The sequence below is a fragment of the Schistocerca cancellata genome, chromosome 5, assembly GCF_023864275.1.
Source record: "Schistocerca cancellata isolate TAMUIC-IGC-003103 chromosome 5, iqSchCanc2.1, whole genome shotgun sequence".
Taxonomy (NCBI): Eukaryota; Metazoa; Arthropoda; class Insecta; order Orthoptera; family Acrididae; genus Schistocerca; species Schistocerca cancellata.
Genome location: NC_064630.1, coordinates 74751254 through 74773105, shown reverse-complemented (window position 1 = coordinate 74773105; position 21852 = coordinate 74751254). Strand labels below are relative to the sequence as shown.

The 21852-nt window shown below is 45.4% G+C and overlaps 1 protein-coding gene and 1 pseudogene across 1 annotated transcript in view; one reads left to right on the top strand and one right to left on the bottom strand.

Moving 5' to 3' along the window:
• LOC126187479 (uncharacterized) overlaps positions 1-21852 on the top strand; it is a 769527-nt gene that overhangs the window by 674119 nt on the left and 73556 nt on the right. The gene's annotated exons all lie outside the window — the stretch shown is intronic.
• Positions 631-748, bottom strand: LOC126189964 (5S ribosomal RNA; annotated as a pseudogene).

Sequence of the window (21852 nt, the reverse complement as noted above, 5' to 3'; positions counted from 1 at the left end):
AATGCTCCTTGATGACGCTTAATTGTTAAATGTACATGTTGCCTGGCTGCTACTGAGCGTTCCCGATCGCATAAATGTGCCTAATACTTGGCTTGGGAATGCGCATATGCATTACACAGAGTGTGCGCCGTTGTGAAACAACCTGGCAGCTCCGAACTGTGTATCAGAAGTGCTGGTTCAGTGAATGTATGCAGGAGAACATCTGTGACGTTTGGAAAATAGGTGAGATGTACTGAACAAGCATAAGAGCTATGTAGGTGGATCGTGGACCGTGCGTAGATAGCCCGGCCTGTAAGAGCATTGCCCGCGGAAAGTAAGCATTTAGGTTCGAGTACCAGCCCAGCGCACAGAACGTTTCAGTTCAGAAATTTGTACAGGGCGTCCATAAACCATCTTTACAACTTCAGACTATAATAACCTTAACAGTATTATAGATGATAATAATAAGCACTCCGTCATCAGGCCACAAGTGGCCCATCGGGACCATCCGACCGCCGGGTCATCCTCCGGTGAGTATGTGGATAGGAGGGGCGTGTGGTCACCACACCGCTCCCCTGGTCGTTACGATGGTTTTCTTTGACCGGAGTAACTCCTCAGTTGGCATCACGAGCCTCAGTGCACCCAGAAAAATGGCAACAGCGCATGGCGGCCCGGATGGTCACCCATTCAAGTGCCGGCCACGCCCGACAGCGCTTAACTTCGGTGATCTGACGGGAACCGGTGTATCTACTGCGGCAAGGCCATTGCCCATAGCTAATAATAAGGGGTATTCAATAAAAAGATAACTCGTGAAATTTTGTATCATCTTTCATGCTCGAAGTGTGCGTTCTTGTGGCACGGACGATTTCCAATCGTTATTGAGTTCCTGTCAACGTACGCTTTAAGGACCCCACGGCGACATTTTCGAATGCGTTGTGATTGCGTGTCTTTTAGTCCTGTAGGTCTGTAACCATGATTCGGTACACTTTATCTTTTACACAACCCTATAGCAGTAGTCTAGTAGTGTGACGTCACGTGATCCTTGGGCCACCGATTCGGACTGTCTCGTCCAGTCTACCTCTGTGGAAACTTTTCATTCAGAAACTGTCGGACATTTAGGGGAGCAGTGATCCCCCATCCTGCTGCGATATGACGTCAGGTTGCAGTTGTTTCAACTGTGGCACAGCGAACTATTGTAACATATCGAGGTAAACAGCACTGTTGACGGTAGACTCCCTGGGAAACGAAAACAATTATGCAGTGGTCCACTTCGGCGTCTGAAGCAGTTGGGCGACCCAAACTCTGTCTATTGGGAATATTGCCTGCTGCCGTCAACGATGTATGCCAAACTCAAACTTGGTCGAGATGGCGGTTCCCATCCATACTATGACCGAAAGTTTGGATGCATTTAGGTGTCGGACTTCGTACCCGTGAATTAGGCTACGCACTGAGCTTTCTGTTGTGGCGTCCACAACTTTATTGTTATCATGCCACGTGCTGAAAACCAGCTATTGTTATCGATGGTATCGTCCAAAGATCACGGCGCCGTAACAAAGTCAGCACCTTGCGTCGATACGACAGAAGTTAACGATGTGTCGCTGCGTTCCCTAACACCGGATGGTAGGCGCTGGCGGAGCCACGCCCTCTCTCAGCTCCGCAGCGTCACCGAGCCGAGACGCAGAGATAAAGCCGAGCAGAGGAAGGCTCACCCCAGTTCGTGACCTCCGATCAAGCAGATAACATCGTCCAGTTAGGACACACGTGTTAGTCATGTCCTAGATTGAACTGTCACTCTGAACTTCGTGAACATTGTACTTAAAGAGAAGAGTTTAGTAAATGTGTGCATGACGTGATGCTTCAATATTCAGCGACAGTTGTAAATATTCGGCATATTCCTGTATCATTATTGTAATAAAGTGAACTAATATTTCATATGTTGTAGTTCCATTCCACCATCTCCCAGAGCAGTCAAAGAACATGTCGTTATACCAGAAGATTGTAGTTTCGCGAGGTTATATATGAAATTTGTTATTAACAACCAAACCCAATTCGAAAGTAATAGCAGTGTGCATAACTACAATACTAGGAGAAAGGACGATCTTCACTATTCAAGATTAAATCTAACTTTGGCACAGAAAGGGGTGAATTATACTGGCACTAAAGTCTTTGGTCACTTACCAAATAGTATCAAAAGTCTGACAGATAACCAACAAGTATTTAAGAAGAAATTAAAAGAATTTCTGAATGACAACTCCTTCTACTCCATAGAGGAATTTTTAGATATAAACTAAGAAAAAAAATTATTAAAAAATAAAAAAAATAAAAATAAAAAATAAAGAAAAATAAAAAAACACACAAAAAATAAAGTTGTTATATTAACTTAAGTATGTTGTTAAATTAACCTAATTATGTCATGTATTGGAAAATTTGACTCGTTCCACATCATTACGAAATATCGTATTCATGATCCATGGAACTAGTATTAATCTAATCTAATCTAATCTACTATAGTTGTAAAGCTATTAAAGTCTAAATTTGTAAAAAATGGTTCAAACGGCTCTGAGCACTATGGGACTTAACATCTATGGTCATCAGTCCCCTAGAACTTAGAACTACTTAAACCTAACTAACCTAAGGACAACACACAACACCCAGCCATCACGAGGCAGAGAAAATCCCTGACCCCACCGGGAATCGAACCCGGGAACCCGGGCGCGGGAAGCGACAACGCTACCGCACGACCACGAGCTGCGGACTTTAAATTTGTAAATATAATTTATTACCACCCTGTGTATTACGACAGAACCGTCGAAGAACACACGACGCACACAAAGAAAACATGAAAACATTTTCACACACAAACGAGCTATGATAAACTGGTAACACTCTTGAAATATATTAAATGCATGCGTCAGTTTGATGTAGCACAAGCAGCATCAAGACAAATGTTAATTGCACGAACAGCAATGTGGCACATACTGCAGTGTGTGGTATCACTGGAGGTACTAGGACCGCTTTATAATTTTCTACAAAGACAATGAAAGAAAAACATTATTTTTAGTACAGATCGTTTTACTGTTTCTCAAAATCATCGCCTTTAAAATTTATATACTTTCACATGCTATCATATGATTACATTTTCCCCCTCTTGGTGTTGGTACGTCAAAAACATGGTTTTGGAAGCATTCAGCATCCTGAGAATAAAAGTCGCTGTCTACATACTTTTTGTTTTGACGCAAGGGAACAAACAAAGTCGTTAGGCTATAACTCACGTGAACACGGCCAACGAGACATAAATTCGAGGTTTTTCTTCGTCAAATAATAAATTGTTTGACGTCCTTTGTGACTGCTGGAATTGTCATGATGAAGAAAGACCCGACGATTACTGCCATTTTTTTATTTATTATTATTATTATTATTATTATTTCGTCGATGGCCAGTGGAAAATACGGCTTGTATCATAATTAATAGCGTAAACGCATGTAGCTGTAAGTACACGGTACCAGAAGCAAAAAAGTCTCAGTAGACGTTGGTCCGCAGATGAACCGTTTATGAGATAATTCAGGCTTTATGGTTACCAGCCATTATTGGCTTGATTCTGTGTAAACACCGCATGGTAGTCCGTGATGTGGTCTTCGTTTGCATTTTCGAGACGTGGCGTTGTAAACAGAGTGGATACCACGGTTCAGTACTCACTCAAAACACCATTCATGTCAGTTGTTTGCGGAGCGGCGGTTGTGTTGGACGAGTGTTGGTGGTAACATGGAACATTGCTGTAACGAGGAGTTTACAGATATGCATTTCATGTATGATTGCACTAATGGCAATGCACAGGAGCCTTGTACCAGGAAGCATACTTTGCCCGAGGCAACCCAACAGTCGAACGTTTTGCGAGGGTGCGTCAGTGTCTCCGAAAAACTGCGAGTTTTGCACATGCTGCGGGAGCGGGTAAGCATGCACGGATTACACCTGCGCTTGAAGATGTGTTGCTGGAAAGAGTTGAACAGTCTCGAGGAATCTCGACAAGGAGATTTGCCAAACAAATTCCTGGAATGAGCCAGACAAGTTTGACATTAACATTTTATTTACAGATGAAGCAGGGTTCACTTGTGGTGTTGTGTTCTCTCACGTGTGGAGTCATCTAGGCTTCAACCAGCATGCTGTGCATGAGTCTTCACACCGACGACGTTTCTCATTGAATGTGTTGTTAGGGGTACTAGGTGGTCTTCTTACTGGACCGCACGTTACCAGACAGCCTCAGTGGACGGAACTACCTTCGGTATCTGTGGCATCATCTTCCGGGATTGCTTGAGGGTGTTCCCTTACAGCAACAACAGAGGATGTGGTACTTGCGTGACGGAGCAGCGGCACATTTTGTTGCCATGGTGAGACGACTTCTAACTCAACACTATGACCAAAGATGGATTGAACGAGGAGGATGTGTACCGTGGTCTCCAAGATCAACTGATCTGAAAGCCATGGATTTCAGTGTGTGGGGCCATCTTAAAGATGCCAAGATGGTGCCCTAAAAAGTGGACACACAATTTTTGTCTCATTACTATCTAAAAGGCCCCTCACATACGTTTGCGCAAAATATTGAAGAAACCAGCGGAGCCGGCCGGAGTGGCCGTGCGGTTCTAGGCGCTACAGTCTGGAACCGAGCGTCCGCTACGGTCGCAGTTTCGAATCCTGCCTCGGGCATGGATGTGTGTGATGTCCTTAGGTTAGTTAGGTTTAATTAGTTCTAAGTTCTAGGCGACTGATGACCTCAGTAGTTAAGTCGCATAGTGCTCAGAGCCATTTGAAACCTGTGGAGCTTTAAAAATATTGACGCTCGCTCAGTGTATTGGTACCGTGTAAGAGTGCTATTGCACAATACAACGCAGTTCCTGACGAGACCGAGACAAATTTAATTCGCTCCGACAGAAATTACGCGAATAACTGAAGACAGTAAAATTCGAAAGATTAGAAAGTTGACTGGAAGATGTATATGAAACCGTCAAGCTGTACTCTGATAAATGAATTTCCCTGTTGATCAGGAAATGACGGATACCTCGTTGTCCACAATAGCAGATGGAATTGAAGGTCGGGGTGTCATGACAATAAGCAAGAATGTTTATTTTGCTTGTTCCCAAGGCACATAAGACCAGATCAACTTTCAGTGAGCGTACATTTTTGTAGTAACAGTTGTCGCAGCAGAGACATAAAATTCATGTACGCTCTCTGTGAAAATAATTGTTTTATTTCGTTTGCAACGGTTGTTACATTAAAGAAGTACATATTGAACAGCACATGTGCACGATAAATTTCACAATTCACTTGTTTAATTTGTAATTCGTTGTCGTCGTTCATGAATATATACAGCCTTGAATGAAATGTTCACTGGAAGCTTTGCAGACCTGTTTCGCCCTTTCTGCATAATCTCTGCTTGTGTTTTGCAAGTCAGACAATGAAATCGCAACACATGTTACTTCCACATCGTCGAGCGCCGAAATGTTTGCTATGAAGGGAGGGTTCTAACTGATGCTTCCAGGTCAAAAACATTGCGTGATGTTGTGACATTCTTTACTTTAGGAGGCGACGTGAACCATGGTGGACAGATAAGTGCTGTTTAACAGACCACGACAGGCGTGCGCTCTTCGACGGTTTAAATGCCGTCCAGCAGTCGCCAAACTCACAGCCCTTCGAGTCGCGGGAACCAGAGCTCGACGCGTATTTAAGGAGAGCATTAAAAGTTCATGGCAAGCGTTCATGGACTCTTATCAATCGTTCTACTTGTTTTACAGAAGTATGGGAAGCCATCTGTAGAATTTCCGGTCAACACAGTCGTTCACCAATAGCAGCCGTGTTGAAAACCGGTGTCTCCAAACAACGCCCAGAGACGTCTTTCAGACGCTGGCAGAACATTTTGCAAGAACTTCTGCCAACTAATGCTAGCGTCCGGCCTTTCGTCGTTGCCGTGCGACTTTAGAGAGGGGCAAGTTGGACTTCGGATGCAACAGTTCTGGGTCTTACAACTACTCATTCTCCATGTGGGAGCTGGAATCGACGCTGCACCCAGTCGCGACCAAATGCGGTACTGTATGCTTCGACGTTTGCCACCAGTGTCAGAGGAAATCCTCCTCGAATGTTTTAATTTGGTATAGCGGACAGGTAACTTTCCCGACGCGTGGAGAGAGACGAATTTGATATATCTCATCAAACCAGGAAAGGACCTCACATGTCCCAATAGCTACCGGAGCATTGCCTTAACGAGATGTGTGGGAAAGACCCTGGCTTATTGTTACAGATCTGGCAACTTCTTAGCTGCTCTCAGTGTGAGTTTCAAAGATTTTGGTCCCCTCTTGACAACCTGACCCTCCTAGAGATGGCTATTTAGCAGTCTTTCCCATGTAAACATCATTGTATAGGCATATTCTTTCATATCAGTACAGCGTATGACACTACTTGGAGATACAGTTCTCGCGCAACTGCATCAGTGGGTCTTTCGTGGCCACTCCCATAGTGTCGTGTTCCACACCTGAGGGACCTGAAAACCAGAATCCTGAAGGCAATGAACGTCATAAAGTGCCTTAGCCACATGTCTTGGAGAGCGGACAGGGCGCTTCTCCTTCAGTTTTATAAAGCTTTCGTGCGTTCGCGGCTGGACTGTCGGTGCAAGGTGTATGGATTGGCGAGGCCTTCTTATTTGAAGATCATCGACGCTCTCCACAATGAGGGAATTAGGCTGGCCACGGGTGCTTATAGGACCAGCCCCATACCCAGTCTCTGGCTGAGGCTGGTGAATCGCCACTTAACAATCCGACGGAAACTCCTGATGGTGCGTTAGGCACGTAAGTTCCTTGCAGTTTCGAATTCACCTGCATACCATACTGTTGCTCGTCCACCTCTGGAACGACTTTCCTCCAGTCATCTACGAACAACTAGGCCATTTGGGATCCGCGTGCGGCATGTGCTGGAGTCACTTGGAGTGGAGAAAAAAATGGTTCAAATGGCTCTGAGCACTATGCGACTGAACTTCTGAGGTCATCAGTCGCCTAGAACTTAGAACTAATTAAACCTAACTAACCTAAGGACATCACACACATCCATGCCCGAGGCAGGATTCGAACCTGCGACCGTAGCGGTCGCTCGGCTCCAGACTGTAGCGCCTAGAACCGTACAGCCACTCCGGCCGGCTGGAGTGGAGAAAATACTACTCTAAATCCAGGGTTTTCATCGTCTGCCACCCTGGTTATTGCAGGGGTCCAGAGAAATTTTAGATTTGCTGCAGTACAGGAGAGATTGCACTTCGGAATATGTTTTAATACATTATTTTATGACATTTTAAATGAGCGCCACAACTTAAATGCTGTCTTTCCGGATGGGTCGAGTTAGTGGAACTCCGTTGGCTGCTCTGTCGTTTTCCATGAGCGTGACACCAAGGTACGACTGCCTCGGGATTTTACTGTCTTTGACGCTGAATTATATGCAATCGTGCAGGCAGCGGAGCATGTGACATGTGCTTCGAAATCTAAATTCCTTGTCTGTTATGATTCTCTGAGTGCCCTTCGCTCTTTCCAACGAGTGTAAGCAGCAAATAAGGCAGTCCAGAATGTCCAGGGCTCCTGCTCCAACTACAACGGCTGGGGAAGGAGGTGTCTTTCTACTGGGTACCAAGGCATATGGGTATTGCGGCGAATGAAAGGGCGGCTGTAGCAGTCAAGGAAGCGTTATTCCCCATGCATGCTATTACCTCGCGGCTTAGGTACAGAATCATGCTTCGACGGCAAGACGAGTGGCTGGAAGTGACCGATAGTGAGCTGCGCCTCGTACAGCCCACTACGCGGCCCTGTCAGCCATGAAAACGCGATGAGGTCTTCGCATAGGCCGCAGTCCTCTGACGCATAGCTTGTTGCTCCGGCATGGGGACCCTCCAATGTGTGGTGCTTGAGGCGTACATATCTGTGTGCGTCATATTTTATTAGACTTCATTTTATTTTCGGACGAGAGAGCAGCGGCGGATTTGCTGGCAGATCTGCCCCCTATTTTAAGTGACGTTCAGACGGATGTAGTGCGACTTTCAAAGTTTTGTGATGTGTTGTTGTTCGTTTCCGAAAATGTTAGGGAGATATTTTTAATGTGTTAACTGTCTGACTGGCTCACTCATGGCTTTTTTGTAAGTAGTCAGCCAGTTACATTTCCCTGTGTTCTTCTTTTAGCTCTTCTATGGTTTTCCATCTGTTTTATTCCCAGGTGTAGCACTTTCCATCCTTTCTCAGCTGGCATGTGGCTCAATGCGAGTGTGGTGGAAATAAGTGAATGAGTGTCCTTTTATAGATTCTCTCTTCATTGCGTGCAGCAATATTAGGGAATTTATCCACATTTTTTTGTGTTAATGAGTGTGAGAGCGCTGATAAACTCGCTGTCGAGCAGCCGTAAGCTCTACGCGCGCTGCCCCCCCCCCCCCCCACACACACACAAATTAAGTCTTTGCCTCACGCTTACGCACAATACATTGATAGAATATTATTGTGTCAACAATACAAAGCTGATACAAATGATTCATTCATTTTCAAAGTTCTCTATTTTCCCTAGTATTACATGTACAAATAACACTGATGCATGAGTATAATCGTAAACTCAGTGTTCGCATTGTGCCTTCCAGCTGGCGTATGAGTGCAGTGCATCGACAAAATGACGGACAAAACGAGAAAAGAGTTTTTTGTGCTGGGACATGCGAGATATTTATTACAACAGTGTAGCGTGCATTCAGAAGGAATTATGGAGACGAACCGCCTTGTAAATAGAGCATTGTGTGTTCTCGTCGACAGTTAGGGTTACTGGTTGTCTCTCTATACAGGAAAGGCCTGTGCACCAATTGTGCCAGATAAAACCGTAAAGAGGGTGAGGGAAAGTTTCGCATGCAGTCTAAAGAAACGCAAACCGTCCGTTCAAACTACGAACTTGGAATACCGCAGCAAGATCTGTGGAAGATCTTGCGGCGGCCTTTTGCATTTCAAACAGTACTGTCTGCAGACCGTGTTTCAGTTAAAACCGGAAGATTATGGCCGGCACGCAGAAAGCACTTCAGGATAAACTTTTCACCTCCACTCTCATATTCAGGAACCTACCATTTACTTGGAAAGGATAATCACCACAATGTGAGAATGCGAGGCACTGAACAGTCTCGTGAAATTGTGGACCATGAAGTAGACTCGCCCAAGGTTAATGCTTTCTATGCAGTGGCACAGACGATGCTGTGAGAAATCTGTGACGACTACCGCTTATCTTGAAATGTAGCAGTTGTGGCTGTTTCCACAGCTGACTGCTGATTCCGAGAATATCATCTTCCCACAAGTCGGGGCAGATCGCCCGATTTAACGGCTTGTACTTTTTCGTATGCGTGTACACTGGGGAAGGTGTTAACATACCGCCACTGGCAAGAACACTGGAACTATTCAGAGAACGCATCAGTGCTGCTGAGATGACCAGTGGCAGGATGTTACTACATAATGTATGAAACGACAGAACATTTGCAGAGCGCAAAATCATGAACTTTGTGCGTTTACGGTTCTCCTAATGCATCAGTCACATTTGTACAGCCAATAGTTTGGAAAATAAAGTGTTCTGAAAACAAATGGGGCATTTATTGTAGCACTGTATTGTGCGTGTTAGTGCCCCTTAACAATCAGAGTTCCTCTTTTTTGTTTCGTCTCTGGTGCCTATCACCAGCCTTGGGATAGACATTTTCTCAGCTCTGCCTGCTTTCAGCTGGGTCAGGCTGACGCCCTTGGCCCTGCGGAAGTGCGCTCCAGCCGGTTGGGTAATTAACGCGCCACGCCGGCACGCTGCCAGCTGCTCCACTCTGTGTGTGTGTGTGTGTGTGTGTGTGTGTGTGTGCAGCACTGCACTCTGCTCTGCTTGCACTGGCTGGGTGCTGGACATTTCCACCCCAGAACACAGTTATCGGAGTTCAGTCCCTCGTGCCAAATATGTCTTCCTTATTTTACATGTTTGCATTTGCTTAAGACTACCCGGTAGTGCATTCAATCATAGGCCTTCAATGTATTCGTACATACACACATGTTGGTCATCTTTACGAACAAAATGATCCCTAAATCGTGATTTTATATCTCCAAGGGACATTGCGTCATCAAATCAGTCTGGTGCCAAAATCAGTTTAAGAATATTGGCAGTAGGGGGGGGGGGGGAAAGTAACTTTTTCCCACCGCGATCTAGTAAGGCTGCTGTTCCACGCCGTGGTCACTTGAGTTTCATAGACACACAGAAATCATACTGTGTGACTACTGCAAAAGTTGACATTATTTCTGTGGATTCGTCGCCGTCAACAAATCGATGTTGAAGAAACAATACCGCCTAAATGACTTTTCCGATTTTTCGAATTTGACTGGGTCTTCCTTGCGTCGAGGTTTCCCCGGATTTGTCTTTCCCCGGATTTGTCCTATTTTTGAGGGCGTCCTGAGGGTTTTATATAACTTTTTTATACGTGGAGAAATTTGATTGCTGAGCAGTAAACATATTATAATAAATTGTAATTAAAATTAACTGACTGAGCAGGTAGTTTCGATAGTTATACGTTTGAAAAAGGCGTGGAGAGCACCCTTAAGACGCTTCACCTTACCCAAGCAGTCCTTCGGCTTGGCACAGATTGATAGAGTTGTTGGTGTCCTTCCTCAGGCATATCGTGCCAAATTATGTCAAATTGGCGCAACAGTCAGTTTAGTATCCCACCGCCGTTTGGGGTGTCTCCAGACACGTCTTCGCTGGTGTGGCGTTCGTCTAGCGACTGTTGCTTTTAGGACGAGTCCGGTGACCAGCGTCCTGGTGGAGGCTGGAGTCCACAGCTGCTCGCCTGTTACGTTGCACACGTTCGTAGTTCTCCTGAGCATCCGAATTACCGTCTCCATTTCCCACCCACGGCGGCTCATCTCCCGCATCGGCTGCGGCTCACGATTGCGGTTCGTGTCCGATCACTTCTATCTGAGTCGGCCGGAGTGGCCGAGCGGTTCTAGGCGCTGCAGTCTGAAACCGCGCGACCGCTACGGTCGCAGGTTCGAATACTGCCTCGGGCATGAATGTGTGTGGTGTCCTTAGATTTAACTAGTTCTAAGTTCTAGGGGACTGATGACCTCAGAAGTTAAGCCCCATAGTGCTCTGAGCCAGTTGAACCACTTCTATCTGAACTGTACCACCTTCCACCAGGTCCATCCGCATACACCTCCATGGTGTACACCTAGGCCGGACTGGACCTTTCGCATGACCCTATACTCCCGCTGCTCTCCGCTGTCACTTCCTCTCGATTCTTGAAATGTTCCGGGGCTCTGAAGTGGTCTACACAGATGGCTCGATGGCTGATGGTCATGTTGGCTTCGCCTACGTCCACAGAGGCCATTCCTTGCCCGAAGACTGCAGTGTATTCACTGCAGAGCTGGTGGCCATATCTCGTGCACTTCAGTATATCCGTCCATGCCCTGGGGAGTCGTTTCTTCTGTGTGCTGACTCCTTGAGCACCCTGCAAGCTATCGACCAGTGCTACCGTAGTCATCTTTTGGCAGCTACCATCCAGGAGTCCAACTCTGCCCTGGAACGGTCCAGTCGCTCAGTAGTGTTTGTCTGGACCCCGGGACACGTCGAAATCCCAGGCAACGAACTTGCTGTCATCTGACCTGCGTTCATTATTACGCCGCCAGGTTTTTCGGCTTTGGGAAACGGAATGGCATAACCTCCGTACACACAACAAACTGCGTTCATTAAGGAGACTACGAATGTGTTGAAGTCCTCCATGCGGGCCTCTCGCAGGGACTCTGGTTCTGTGTCGGCTCCGCATTGGCTACGCTTGGGCGACCCACGGCCACCTCCTGCGCCGTGAAGACCCGCCTCAGTGCCGGTGCGGCGCCCGATTGACAGTGGCCCATATTCTGGTGCATTGTTCTACGAGGGCGGTTCAATAAGTAATGCAACACATTTTTTTTCTCGGCCAATTTTGGTTGAAAAACCCGGAAATTTCTTGTGGAATATTTTCAAACATTCCCGCTTCGTCTCGTATAGTTTCATTGACTTCCGACAGGTGGCAGCGCTGTACGGAGCTGTTAAAATGGCGTCTGTAACGGATGTGCGTTGCACACAACGGGCAGTGATCGAGTTTCTTTTGGCGGAAAACCAGGGCATCTCAGATATTCATAGGCGCTTGCAGAATGTCTACGGTGATCTGGCAGTGGACAAAAGCACGGTGAGTCGTTGGGCAAAGCGTGTGTCATCATCGCCGCAAGGTCAAGCAAGACTGTCTGATCTCCCGCGTGCCGGCCGTGCACAGCTGTGTGTGGGACGCTGAAGGGGTTATTCTGTTCGATGTCCTTCCCCATGGTCAAACGATCAACTCTGAAGTGTATTGTGCTACTCTTCAGAAATTGAAGAAACGACTTCAGCGTGTTCGTAGGCACAAAAATCTGAACGAACTTCTCCTACTTCATGACAACGCAAGACCACACACAAGTCTTCGCACCCGAGAGGAGCTCACAAAACTTCAGTGGACTGTTCTTCCTCATGCACCCTACAGCCCCGATCTCGCACCGTCGGATTTCCATATGTTTGGCCCAATGAAGGACGCAATCCGTGGGAGGCACTACACGGATGATGAAGAAGTTATTGATGCAGTACGACGTTGGCTCCGACATCGACCAGTGGAATGGTACCGTGCAGGCATACAGGCCCTCATTTCAAGGTGGCGTAAGGCCGTAGCATTGAATGGAGATTACGTTGAAAAATAGTGTTGTGTAGCTAAAAGATTGGGGAATAACCTGGTGCATTTCAATGCTGAATAAAACAACCCCTGTTTCAGAAAAAAAGTGTTGCATTACTTATTGAACTGCCCTCGTACTTTGACTGCCCTGCGACGAAATCTTCGGTTACCGGACTCGTTGCCGCTAATTGTATCTGACAACGCCTCATCGGCTGATTTAGTTTCACGTTTTATTCGTGAGGGTGGGTTTTTATCAATTGATGTAAGTTTTAGCACATGTCCGTTGTCCCTCTGTGTCCTCCACCCTACTGCTTTTAGGGTGGAGGTTTTAGTGTGTTGCAGTGTGGCTAGCTTCTCCTTTATACGCTCATGGTCAGCCAACCGTGCTAACCTGCTTTCTTGTTTTAATCTCTTCTAGCTGTTTCTTGCGTCTCTGTCGTTTTCTTGTCTCCTTTTGTCCCGTTTTGTGTTGTAAGTCTCGTTTGTTTTGTTCTCACCCGTGTGACATTGTTTTATTCGGAACAACGGACCGATGATCTAGCAGTCTGATTCTTCCCCCCCCCCCCCCCCCCCCCTCTTTTTAACCAACCAATCTTCGCTGGTTATTGGGGCTCGATTCAAAGAGGGTTTGATCACTGAAGACAATTCTAATCCAGTCTATGGGATTCCAGCACGCAGACGAGTCCCGAGACGCCCCGTACAGTGGTGGGATGCTAACCTGACACGCCCACCCGCCATACGGCCCGACAACCGGGAGTGATTGTCTGGGATGCCATTTCTTTTCATTGCAGAACCCCTTTCGTTGTTATCCGTGACATCCTTAGAGCACAGCGGTACGTCCATGATATTCTACGCCACATTGTGTTACCCTTCATGGTAAGCCATCCTGGGCTTCCATTTCAACAAGATAATGCTCGCCTGCACAGGGTGAGAGTTCCTACTGCTTCTCTTCCTGCTTCCCAAAGTCTAGCTTGACCAGCAACGTCCCTGCATCTTCCTCACGTTGAGAACATATGGAGCTTTATGGCCAGGGCCCTCCAACCGTCTCTGTACTTTGGCGATCTAACGGCCAATGGACACACAGTTTGGCACGATATTTCTCGGAAGGAAATCCGACAACTATCTAAAGCAATGCCAGTCCGAGTAACTTCTTGCATCAGGGCCAGAGGTGTACCAACGCTTTAGATTTTTTCAACTTACGAAGTTCTTTCTCTTGAACAAATCATGCCTTTTCTCTGAAATTGTAATCATTTGTTTGTAGAAGTAAATCTCATCTACCGATTTCCGTCCCGTTCGGATAACTGCTTCGTAGTGCGTAGTTTTTGTTATGTTTTAGAGTGTATACTGAAGTACACGTACGTTTCTATATTCTCATATTCGTAAAGATTTTTTAACTCTTCACAGCTGCTGACCGCGCGCAAGCTGGGGATGTCATCCCTCAAGACACAGGGGTCATCGGCCAATTTATTGTCGATAGACTCATTGTCCGAGAAAGTACAATGTGTGGCTATAAAATAACAGTACTATTGCTGTAAAACATTTTGTTTGAAAGACATACGTAGTTATTGTCACCATCAGTATACTCCTCTATCCCTACAACGCCCCATGCGAATGGGAGTACTAAAAGAAATCAGCTAAATTTCGATTACGCGATAAGTCGCACAAATCTGAAGGCTGTAAATTCACCTAAATACTTAGGAATTACAGTAACAAATAACCTAAATCGGAACGATCACATAGATAATATTGTGGGTAGAGCAAATCAAAGACTGCGATTCATTGGCAGAACACTTAGAAGGTGCAACAGGTCTACTAAAGAGACTGCTTACACCACGCTTGTCCGCCCTATTCTGGAGTATTGCTGTGCGGTGTGGGATGCGCATCAGGTGGGACTGACGGATGACATCGAAAAAGTACAAAGAAGGCAGCTCGTTTTGTATTATCGCGAAATAGGGGAGATAGTGTCACAGACATGATACGTGAATTGGAGTGGCAATCATTAAAACAAAGGCGTTTTTCGTTGCGACAGAATCTTCTCGTGAAATTTCAATCACCAGTTTTCTCCTCCGATTCCGAAAACATTCTGTTGGCACCCATCTACATAGGGAGAAATGATCAGTGCAATAAAATAAGAGAAATCAGGGTTCGCACAGACGAATTTAAGTGCTCGTTTTTCCTGCTTGCCGCTCGAGAGTGGAACAGTAGAGAGAACCCTCTGCCAGGCACTTTATTGTGAGTAGAAGAGTAATCACGTAGATGTAGAAACAGCGCTTTTCCTTTCACTGCTTCAACGGACTGAAATCTTTTTCCTTTTAGTGCAGATTTGACCTCTGGGAACAGGTAAAAGTCATGTGGTGCTAGGTCAGGCGAAAGGGATGGGTGATCTGACACTGAGATCGCTAGAAACCTCTTAAAAGACAATGCGGTATGAGCCGGTGCGTTGTCACGATGCAGAACTGATGACTTGGTCTTTCACAATTCGGGTCGTTTAGTGCATATTTTCTAACAGAGTTGGGCAAACCCATCAAGGTAGTAGTGTTGATTAATAGTTTCACCTTCAGAAACCCAATGAAGATACACAATTCTGTGATTATCGGAAAAAAATCATCGCTTTGAATCTTGATTTCCTCATTCGAACTTTTTTTCGTTGTCGGTGAAGTTGGGCCCTTTCAGTGCTTGGATTGGCGCTTAGTTTCTGGATCATGAGTGAAAAACCAAGATTCTTTCCAATAAAATAGGATCATTTTCAGTGGTATTCGAAGTGTCAGGACAAACATTTTCATGAGCTCTCTTTTCATTCGATCGTGCGAATTTTGGGCACCAGTGTCACACACGCTTGTCTTATGTTAAACTGATTATATAAAATTTGCCTTACGCATTCATTGACAATTACTACAGTTTCAGCAATTGATCGAATATCCAACCTACGGTCAGGTCGAATTAGATTGCCTACTTTTTCGTTATTTTCATCCGTTTTCGATGTTGAAGGGCGTCCCGGGCGTGAGTCATTTTCAACGTTTTCTCGACTATCTCGGAAACGCTTGTCATCACTCAGAAACGCTTGTCATCACTCAGAAACTCGCATACATGATAAACAGTCTTTTAGGTCGAAATAGGTTTGGGTAGTAGTTGCTTCCAGTTTCGTCTGAAACTTCTTGACAGTTCGTTGCTCTATTATTACAATTACCATTTTCCGGCTAAACAAAACAATAGCTCTTACACAAACGAAGGCCACGACAATTGATTTGTGTAGTCACCAGAGATACAGCATTCGACTGAGAAATTTTCACGCTTCACAACTGTTGGTTGTTCATCTTAGACGCATGAGTGCTTAATCTGTGGCAGCATCAGTCCTGTTATTTTATGACCCAAATGTCCGGTGTTTTCGAAGCGTTTGTCCGGGGTCGGCAATTTAAGTAGGGTAAACAAGAGAGAGAGGCGCCGCATGCGGTATAGACTGTGCACCCCTTGTAGTTTCGGCAAAGATGCTCATTGGAAACTGTAAATGTGTTTAGGTTTCGATCGAAGAAGTTTTACTTAAGCTCTAGGGGAATAACTGATCTAAATCTATAAATATCCTTTCAAAACCCTTTTCAGATATTAGTTCTTAGTGTATGATAAACAATCAGATATTTCCAAATGTTTGAGCAGTTGTATTAACAGTGAGTTTTATTGGCCGTGTTTTGATTCTTGAATTTCGAGGTCATGAATTTATAAAGTGCCGCGTCTCTCCCCTATGGATCGGGATACATGTCGCAGTAAATCCGGTACATATGCCGCACATCTTTATTTCCGTATTCGTTCAAATGACGTAGCATGTGTAACGTTTCAGATCCCGACGACCAGGAGTTAGATTGTACAGTTTTTGATATGTGTCTATTCTGGTCGAAAAATAGAAAGAAAACCAAATGAACCAAGTTTATAAATCTTACTCTGTCGCCATTTTGTCTCACTGCGCTCTCGAGCGCTCTGGCGGCAGAAACCTGAAGTGCGGCTTCAGCCGCACAAAACTTTATGAGTTTTTCTACGTATCTGTAGTGTGTCGTGACCATATGTCAATGAATGGAGTTGCAGTGAATTTATGAAATCGCTTCAATCATTTGTAATAGCCATATGTGTGTGTGTGTGTGTGTGTGTGTGTGTTATGAAGTGTTAACAATAGAGTTTTTAATATCTTATTTATACGTATGTCTAAGTAGTTCACTGGTTTAGACAACTAGCCTACTTACTGACATTTGAAAACATTGAAACTAGGAAGTATAATCCAGTTATCTTTAGTTAATACACTGAATAAATCCTGGTAACATACTAAATCAAAAGCAAAAGTAAGATTTATAAATTTAATTCATTTGGTTTTCATTCTATTATTCGGCCACAATAGACACATAACTTATCAAAAATTGTGCAATCTTCGTGTAACCAAAACTTAAAAGTTGCGCAATACAACCGATATATATATATATATATATATATATATATATATATATATATATATATTTCAGTTGTTTGCAATGAAAAACCTGTAGACTCCGCGTAACTGCAAAAGAAAAAAAAAAGAAGGTAGCATGTAACTGTTTCGGAAGTTCTGCGAGGCGGTTTGCGGGCGCTGCTGATATCTGTGGGCAGGTTTCAGCGCGAGGAGACTATAGCGAAATACAGGACGAACTGTTGAGGGTCGACGGTTGCTGCAATGGCTGCAGCTGTCAGTCGCTATCAAAAACTAACCCCCGCTTTCATACGCGCCCTGCAGGTAAGCAGCGGTTTCTTTCTTTGTGAAAAGCTCTACTTGTGAAACTGTAACTGTATCCATTTCCTTCAATTCAAGCCTGCCTGGACGCAAGAACTGTTTCTGAGCACGTAACAAGCAATACTAACGTGCTGTGGCTGTACGCACTTGCTGCATTGCATTTACGCGGCAAATCGACACAGTCAGTTACGTGGTATTGTTTGTTCAACGACGAGATAGTCTTCAGCTGAGTTTCTCCTTTACTTCATTGTCTACGGGACTTAAAACCAAATCTTTCGTCCCACTCGGTATTAATAGCAACCTCAGACTTTCTGCAGATGATGGAGTTATCTGTAATGAGGTACTGCCTAAAACAAGTTACATACATATTCAGTCCAATCTTGATAATATGTCAAAGTGGTGCAAAGATTGGCAACTCGCTTTAAATGCCGAGGAGTGTAAAACTGTCAACTTCACGAAACGAAAAAATGCAGTGTTCTATGACTGTAATATCATTAGTCGAAGTTGTAGTCGGTTAACTCGTACAAATACGTAGGTGTGACACTTCGTAGGAATAGGAAATGGAATGAGCATATAGACTCAGTCGTGGGTAAAGCGCGTGGCACACTTTGGTTTATTGGTAGAATACTGGGGAAGTGCAGTCAGTCTACAAAGGAGATTACTTAAAAAACACTCCTGCGACCCATCCTAGACTACTGCTAAAGTGTTTGGAACCCGTACCAAACGACTAACAGAGGATACTGAAGGTATACAGAGAAGGGCAGCACGAATGGTCACAGGTTTGTTTCATCCGTGGCAGAGTTTCACAGAGATGCCGAAGAAACTGAACTGGCAGACTCTTACAAACTGGCAGACTCTTACAAACTGGCAGACTCTTACAAACTGGCAGACTCTTACAAACTGGCAGACTCTTACAAACTGGCAGACTCTTACAAACTGGCAGACTCTTACAAACTGGCAGACTCTTACAAACTGGCAGACTCTTACAAACTGGCAGACTCTTACAAACTGGCAGACTCTTGCATAAAGATGTAAACTGTCCCAAGAAAGCCCTTTTACAATGTTACAAAGACCGGCTTTAAATTATGACTCTTGGAATATACTACTATCCCCACATACCGCAGTCATACTGATCGTGAGGACAAGATTAGATTAATTACAGCGCGCACGGAGGCATTCAAACAGTCATTCTTCCCGCGCTCCAGACGTGGATGGAACGGACAAAAATCCTAATAATTGTTACAATGGAACGTACCCTCCGCCACTTAGTCGTAGTTTAGAGAGAACAGATGTACTTGTCTTTTGATCTTTTTAGTTGCGTTGCCGTTCGCTGTTTTCTTCGTTGCCGGTTGCATATGTCACCTGTTCCACTGTGCTTTGAACAAGAGTTACGAATCGTCTTTCAAATTGTGGACAACCTTAACAATTACTCGTAAACTTCTTGCTGTTTGAAAACTACAGAACAGTCGTAGAAGTACACTAACTTGCCTGGAATTGTGATTGGCCAGCTTGCTACCAGTGACTCTCCATGTCGTAGGTAAAGGCTTAAGTTAATCACTTTGCCCAGACATTGTACCATCTTTGCTAGTGTCGTAGTGAACACACATTCAACACTGTCAATCTGATGAACTCAAACGATATAGAACTTGAGCAGAGCTTCGCATAAGTCACATATCTACGAAGGCGATTTTCGGCGTGGCAGTGATACCATTGAAACATTATTTGTGTGTGTGTGTGTGTGTGTGTGTGTGTGTGTGTGTGTGTGCGTGTTTTAAATACATGTTGCGTTCTTTCGAAAGAGTTAGCTAAACGGAAATGTATCTAGTTTGGAAATGCGTTCGTTTCTGTTTAAGGAGGTATTTCACAGTGAAGTAATAGGTGGAAGTCGGAGGTGAATGAAGGAGGTGTTCCTTAAGTCTTTATCGAATACGCATCTTTATTCACCAGAATTAGCAATCTCCGACTTTCACCTATTACAACATGTAAGGAATAATACGACTAGAAAACGTGTTTGCCGGTAATTTTCAAATTGTTAGAAAATGAATGGATCAATTCCAACGTCTCGTAGTTTTCTTTTAGGCGTAAACGCGAAGAACGTTTCCGAACAGCAACCACAGATGAAAACATCGGGAAACTGCACGTTATTGTAGTGAACGATAGGAAATTAAAGAAGTGTGATATTGTTGATACCACATGTATGTAAGCAGAAAACGTGAACAATTAACTGTGAGCCAGAGTTCTGCAAGACGGATGTTACATGATTGTGGTGAATGCTGACCATAAAGAAGTAAGATGAGGAATCGAAGTGCTCAACAACGTTCCAACCGTTTCGAAAGGAATCGAAGTGATTTTACGCCCCAGTATATTACTACACTCCTGGAAATGGAAAAAAGAACACATTGACACCGGTGTGTCAGACCCACCATACTTGCTCCGGACACTGCGAGAGGGCTGTACAAGCAATGATCACACGCACGGCACAGCGGACACACCAGGAACCGCGGTGTTGGCCGTCGAATGGCGCTAGCTGCGCAGCATTTGTGCACCGCCGCCGTCAGTGTCAGCCAGTTTGCCGTGGCATACGGAGCTCCATCGAAGTCTTTAACACTGGTAGCATGCCGCGACAGCGTGGACGTGAACCGTATGTGCAGTTGACGGACTTTGAGCGAGGGCGTATAGTGGGCATGCGGGAGGCCGGGTGGACATACCGCCGAATTGCTCAACACGTGGGGCGTGAGGTCTCCACAGCACATCGATGTTGTCGCCAGTGGTCGGCGGAAGGTGCACGTGCCCGTCGACCTGGGACCGGACCGCAGCGACGCACGGATGCACGCCAAGACCGTAGGATCCTACGCAGTGCCGTAGGAGACCGCACCGCCACTTCCCAGCAAATTAGGGACACTGTTGCTCCTGGGGTATCGGCGAGGACCATTCGCAACCGTCTCCATGAAGCTGGGCTACGGTCCCGCACACCGTTAGGCCGTCTTCCGCTCACGCCCCAACATCGTGCAGCCCGCCTCCAGTGGTGTCGCGACAGGCGTGAATGGAGGGACGAATGGAGACGTGTCGTCTTCAGCGATGAGAGTCGCTTCTGCCTTGGTGCCAATGATGGTCGTATGCGTGTTTGGCGCCGTGCAGGTGAGCGCCACAATCAGGACTGCATACGACCGAGGCACACAGGGCCAACACCCGGCATCATGGTGTGGGGAGCGATCTCCTACACTGGCCGTACACCACTGGTGATCGTCGAGGGGACACTGAATAGTGCACGGTACATCCAAATCGTCATCGAACCCATCGTTCTACCATTCCTAGACCGGCAAGGGAACTTGCTGTTCCAACAGGACAATGCACGTCCGCATGTATCCCGTGCCACCCAACGTGCTCTAGAAGGTGTAAGTCAACTACCCTGGCCAGCAAGATCTCCGGATCTGTCCCCCATTGAGCATGTTTGGGACTGGATGAAGCGTCGTCTCACGCGGTCTGCACGTCCAGCACGAACGCTGGTCCAACTGAGGCGCCAGGTGGAAATGGCATGGCAAGCCGTTCCACAGGACTACATCCAGCATCTCTACGATCGTCTCCATGGGAGAATAGCAGCCTGCATTGCTGCGAAAGGTGGATATACACTGTACTAGTGCCGACATTGTGCATGCTCTGTTGCCTGTGTCTATGTGCCTGTGGTTCTGTCAGTGTGATCATGTGATGTATCTGACCCCAGGAATGTGTCAATAAAGTTTCCCCTTCCTGGGACAATGAATTCACGGTGTTCTTATTTCAATTTCCAGGAGTGTATATACTTGGCACGGTTCCACGACTACATGACGGAAATGAAACAACAAAGCAGTGAGAAGAAAACGATATCTAACTTCATATTTCAGAAAGGTTGACGGGTGTTTCGGGTACGTAAATGTGATTCTTTTTCTTGGTTATCTCGCAGAGAGTAAAACAATAACTTGCAACAACTATATAAGTATTTTGGACAAACTGTATGAAAAAAAGATATTTCATCATGACAATGCATCTATTTACGGACGTATAAGTGGGAATCGGGGATCGCCAAATCTGATGAATAAGGAGTGTGTTCCTTAAACCTTTACGGAACACGCACCTTGTTCACCAAATTTGGCAGCCTCCGAATTCCACCTGTTACCACACGTAAGAAAAATATGACCAGAAAACGTGTTGGTTCTAACGACGAATTAACGGCAGCCGTAGATCGGAATTTGGAAGACTTTCAACTATCTCATTTGAGCGATGGAATGTACTCATTTACGCTCGACATCGTGCATTGATCTAGAAAGACGTTACGTCGAAAAATAAATAAAACGTTTAATTTGAAAACACATACTCTCACTGCCAGGTGGACAAAATTTTCTGTTTG